This window comes from Cucurbita maxima, unplaced genomic scaffold (assembly GCF_002738345.1).
Source record: "Cucurbita maxima cultivar Rimu unplaced genomic scaffold, Cmax_1.0 Cma_Scf00019, whole genome shotgun sequence".
Lineage (NCBI taxonomy): Eukaryota > Viridiplantae > Streptophyta > Magnoliopsida > Cucurbitales > Cucurbitaceae > Cucurbita > Cucurbita maxima.
Window position 1 is genome coordinate 1,808,694 of NW_019272035.1, and position 6,326 is coordinate 1,815,019.

General features: G+C 34.7%; 1 pseudogene; it reads right to left on the reverse strand.

Moving 5' to 3' along the window:
- Window positions 1-586: 586 nt before the first annotated feature.
- On the reverse strand, window positions 587-3,415 carry LOC111493495 (annotated as a pseudogene).
- Window positions 3,416-6,326: the final 2,911 nt, after the last annotated feature.

Sequence of the window (6,326 nt, forward strand, 5' to 3'; positions counted from 1 at the left end):
ATGAAACGGGTCGTTTCCACGTCCATGACCTCTCCCTCTCCAGCGACCACTGCGACCTCGCCCTCGGCTATGGCCTCCATTGTCGCTACGTTCTTTTGCTCTCCATTCTCCTTGAGTCAATAAGACATGCTCAATATTCTCTTTGTTGCCACCGATCCGTTCCTCGTATGCTTTAAGACGACCGATGACTTCCTCCATGGTCATCACCTTTAAATCGACAAATTGCTCTATTGCTGAGGCGATATGAAGAAACTTAGGAGGTACTGAGCAGAGAAATTTTTTCACCAAGTATGCCTCTTCAAACTTGTCTCCAAAAGTACGTATTTTATCAACAACTTCTGTCAACCTTGCTGCATAATCATCAATAGTCTTGGACTCCTTCATATTCATAATTTCAAACTCAATCTTCAGAGTTTGGATCTTTGCCTCCTGTACACGTTCAACACCGACATTAATAGTTTTTAATGTCTGCCATGCTTCTTTTGGTGTCTCTTTCTCCGCTAGCAAAAACATCTCCTCAAGGATTGCTTGATAGATAGCTGCTAAGGCCATTTGATCCTTCCTTTCATCAAGACGATCCAAAGACTCAGTTGATTCGATTGCGTCCCACACCCCTTGAACACGCAAATAGACCTTCATCTTCATAGCCCATGCTGAGTAGTTGATTCTCGATAACGTCGGGTATTGAAGTGATACAAGACCTTCCTTTGTTGCAGACTTCAACGACATGATCTTTGACATGTAACCTGACTTTGATATCAAATGTTAGACACACTCAAACAAGAAAGAGACAACATTTAGAAAAAATAAGCAAAACCAACTTCATTGTCATCTCCCACACTTGCTGCACTGTACATATGTAGAAGAAAAATAAAAAATAACTGTTAATAACCTAGCAACAACTAACTATCCACAAATACTAAAATTCTGATACAAGATTAAATAAACTAACATGTGCAACCTATAATAATTTTGAAACATCGAATGTAAAATTAAAGAATAAATATGAAAAATTGATATCGATAACTCTCGAGTTTTATGAGGTTTATACCAATGAAAAATAAGCTGATGGTACCCAACTTTCATCGGAGTCTGCGAAGAGTGGAAGGGCAGTCGTTTACAGGTACATAAGCTTTGGCCAATTGCCAAATTGAGCTTTCAACTCCTCCTTCAGCTGGATAGTACAGCTTGCTAATGGCACCATGTCTATCTCCTTGAGGGTGTGGCAAGCTCAACTCAATAACCAATGGCTTCAAAGTCCCATCATCTTGTAAAAACAAGAGTGTTCTTGTGGCATAAGTCTTTGTATATGTTGAATTTATCTTTCTTAGATATGCATCAACGCATCGTGGTGATCCAATATGTAAAGCTTATTTGGCTCGATTTCCTATCGATAAACCAAATCAATCTTTCATTAGCTCGTTCAACTTTTTTCTTTTAAATTTAAAGAACTCATCATTTACCTCATTGACGCTCAGTCCATTCAGACCATACAAATGTGCTATCTTGATTTTCACAAGCAGAAGGGTCAAGCTTGCTCAACGGTGGAAATTGCTGCGAGGTAAAGAAAATATAAATGAACACTGAAAAGAAAAATAAAAAAAGAAGTAAATATATGCAAAAAGAATTACTTAAAACACGACTAATGCATATAGGGTTGACTTCTGCTAAAATTTCTCTGACAAATTCCTCATCAGTTCTCCACACAGATTTATCATCTATCACGAGTTTGTTAAAAAACATGTTAGTGTTCGATATATAGTCAAGTCACTCGAACATTAGTTCAACGGGTTAAAACAAATATACGTTTATACCTTTGACAATACGAGGAACTGGATATCTAAGAAATCTTTCACCATCCGTCCTTTGAACATGGGCGGTGTGAGTCCATTAGTGAGATCTCTAAAGACATTAAATGGAATGGGAAATCCTCCATCATAGAGACCATGTACTTGTTTGGAGTTGTCAATTTCTCCCGGAGTTCGATCAACAATAGTTTGAAGCCCTGGTTTGATGTTTGAAGAAAGTGCCTTCAATGCATACGCAAGAAAATCTGCCATCTTTAAGTGTCCAAAGTTTTCATCTCTTCGCACATAAATATTTAACCCTACCACTGATTGCAATCGGCTCTCATAATTGGGATCTGCAAAACTCATTGCCAAACACTATTATTCTATGAATAACAATATAATCCCTAATATTTAAAATCCAAAATATTCAAACCTTTCTTGATCATCGTCTTCCCGTTCTTCCTCTACGAGGATAAGGATATTCACTCCCACCAAGAATCGGACCAACAAGTTTACCACCACCGTCGGGATCAGCAATGTCGTTGTAGACATCATAGTCATAGATTCTGTCCCATTCTTGACGCTCTCCCGTACCGTTTCCTCTAAGATTCAATAACTCTTCCTCTCGATATTTGCAAAGTGGGGCCGGTGTCTCACTCGAAAGATACGTCTGCCAGAAGAAACACGAGATAAGAGATTGATAGAAAAGAAGGGTAAGAAATAGGTTAATTGATATTGTTTAATTTTGGAGTTCTTATTATGATGAAGCAAAGTAGTAAACTATATATTCTTTTAAACTTTCTTAACCATGATTTCATATCTTCAAAATTACTTTGATTCAAATGTTGTCTCACTTCGGGTCGAGAAAAAATAGAAAAAGAAGACACTAATTAATTTCCTTATTGGCAAATCACTTCAGGTCGAGAAAAAATAGAAAAAGAAGACGCTAATTAATTACCTTATTGACAAAGAAAATGCGATCTTTATTGTATCGTCGTTGAGGGTAAACCCATGAGTTGCAATCGAAAGTGAGTGACTTAAGAAAGAACTCACTTGTATGCCCATTTCTTATATATAGAAAGCTCCTGGATATCCAAACTCTTCTTCCCATTCAAAGTTGATTTGGAACACTGACTCGCCAGCAAATAACGGCGGCAGTGAGGTCAGCCACCTCTCCAAATAAGCACGCCGCCCAACTTTCCCTCGCGGATCGTTAGCTATTCAATAACAACACTCATCAAACCCCAACAAAGCAATAACAATGCCCATAAAATAATTCAAAGGAATACTTACAATAGCGATCAACTTGAGTTGCACTCACGAGTTCCAGCACAATTCCACTGCCCAACAGCTCAGTGACACCATCAAGAACACTGGAGTGAAGCTCAGTGAAGTCCAAAACATTGCTTCTCATCAAAATCACCTTCCCTTTAATCTTCTTCTTCCTGATCCGACCGATGTCAGTGGCACGGTCGATGATGTTCCCTCCAGCATTTACGACCGACCCAGCAACGTCCCCGGTAGTTCTAAGAACATCCCCGGTGGTTTTAAGGGCATCCCCTATAAGGTTCTTCCCAAGCCCAAACATTCTCTCTTTTGTTTCTCTGTTTGCAATAACTTGAAAGAAGGTGAAATTGGTATGGTATTTATAGCACAAAAAAGTTGGTGATTTCTGATCTTCAAGCTGTGTGTCAAGATTCTTTTAGAGATCAAAAAGAAAAATTGCCCAAACATGTCCTCTATTTGCATCTTTCACTGTTCATTGCATCACTTTTTTTTTTTCTTCTTTTATTTCAATTAGAATATTTGGAATGATAATTAATTTAATTATTTCTTATAAAACTCATCGAACTAACAAAATTCTACAGAGAGCCCTAATAGATGTAGGATCTCACAATCTATCCCTTTCTGAAGTCCAGCCTTCTCATTAGAACTTGTTTCCTTCCTCAATCGATGTGGGATCCTCCAATCCACCGTCTTATGTACACCCCCTTCGTGGCTCAGCCTCCACGCTGGCACATCACTCACTGTCTGGTTCTGATACCATTTATAAAGGTCCAAGCCCACTGATGGTAGATATTGTCTTCTTTGAACTCTCCGTTGAGGGGAAGAGAAGTTTTCACACCCTTATAAAGAATGTTTCGTTCTCCTCTACAATCGATGTGAGATCTCAAACTTAATATCTATATTATACTTAATATTTATTCGATCTGATCTTGTCATTTAGTCACATGTAAACTCCATTGCTATGAGGCCTTTTGGGGAAGCCCAAAGCAAAGCCATGAGAGCTTATGCTCAAAGTGGACAATATCATACCATTGTGGAGAGTCGTGTTTGTAAGTCCAAGTAAATCAAAATACGTAGATATTATTCTCACCTATCTTCTTTCTAAATATATAATCTCTTATCATAGTATTATGAAAATGTAAATATGACACTCGAAAAAAAAAGAGATATATAAAGGAATTGAGATCACATCTGAATGAGAGTGATTATGAAGATAACATGACTAAGAAAGACTTAACAATGAAAATTACTACCTTTCCTTTACCTAGAGAAGTGTTTAAACGTGGGATGAGTATTTAAAAATACTCAGTAAATGACCCTAGTGTTAGGGTCGAGAAGTGTGTCCATTTACAATCTGTATTATGACTAGTGAGACTTAATTTTCATGACTGTTCTTTAGACTCTACTCTCTCTTCTTGGTAGAGTTGGATATATGGTAATTTTCTAGATATGGTTCACACATGCATATGAACCCACTAAGTGGGCTCGTAAACAAACTTGCTAGGCCTGACTTTGGGCTAGAACACGCTCATGTTATCAAAAACTAAGAAAAAAGAAAAGGAATACAAATAATATTATGGTGTATACGCTTGTACATAACATGTTCGAAAAGTAATTTATATGACATACAGTATTCATGAGGTCCCCAATTAAAAATTATGGTAGTGAGATGATAAATTCTTTAGGATTCATTTTACTTTATTTAGGGTTATCATATATAGCAATATCAATATTGCAGTCATATACATGCTACCACATTGTTCATTAAGATATCATAACAAAAATAATAATATACAAATATGGTCACATAGTACGTATTATTCATGTATCAAATAGTTGCACTTAACCTAACTTAACCTAACCGGTAGGCATTCAAAGAGTAAGTTTATTTACTTGGTTTTCCTAAACTTATCCTAATTGAATGTTCTTATGTTCTACTCAACGGAAATTGACTTTCACCTATGATATTCAATTTATTTAGACAACTGAGTTTATTCTCGTACTCTTTTTTTTGTTTTGTTTTTTTGGTAATTTTATTAAATAGATCCATACATTCATAAAAGAAAAAAATTATGCACGACACATGCATGTTATATATACATTGAGCATGAATTTATTCTTCTCATGTATTTTTACGAATGCATACCTATAAGAATGATATCGTATCTTATTCGTCTTTGTGGTTCTGTTGTACGAGAGTGCGTAAGCCTATATACAAGTCTTAGATTTATGAAAATAGAGTATTCAAATGAATCCACGTGTATACACATAAACTGTGTAGAGAAATACATTGCATTTGAACTCCGCAGAATAAAATTTTAAAAACTATAGATATAATTTTAGGTCTCATAAAAAGCATAAAATTCGCGTTTCTTTAAATATGCATCCTATTATTATTCGATAATTTTCAATGAAATAATTGCCATCCATAGAGTCATAAAATAAAGTAAATATCCACCAACAACCAAATTGGTTTAAACATTTTTACTTTCCCAAATTTCAACCAAAATTAATGGTAAGATTTGAATTTAGTTTTTTATTTTTTTTAAAAAAATAATAATAGTGATGTATTGAATTAGAATTTAAAATTTAGAGACAAAACTTTCAATTTTATCTAATAAATATTTTAACATATATAAAAAAATTATTTTTTTTTTTTTTTACCATTTTAGTAAATTTATTCCTGGTATCATTTTAGACACGTTTTTACTTCTTCAAAAAGAATATGTAATATAAAACATAAAGAAGAAAGTAATAATTTCATGATAAAAAAAGACACGAGACATGTGGAGAGACGTGTGAAAACGTCCCACGTTCAAATCATTTACCCTACGTATTATTGAACCAAAAGTTCACAAAATAATTCTACACGTAGGTGAGCTAAATTATTGTTGTTCAAACATAAATGAAAAGTTAAATTATACGCCTGTCCATTCAAAATGTGGGTGAGCCAAATTATTGAGGGTTAGTCAATATAATATAATATAATATATACGATTGGAGAAGAAACGAAACCGTTTTTATAAAAGTGTGGAAACATCTCCCAAAATTTTGTAGAGGAAGTACAAATAAGACAATATCTACTAGCGATGAACTTCGATCTTTATATATATATATATTTCAAATTTATAATATTGTAGGATTGTTTGTTTTTTTTTGTTTTTTTTTTTTTTTTTCGTAAATCCTCTTGGGCTATGAGTGAGCTTCAATCACTCACCAAACATGAAAAACATGTTTTTTTTTTTTTTT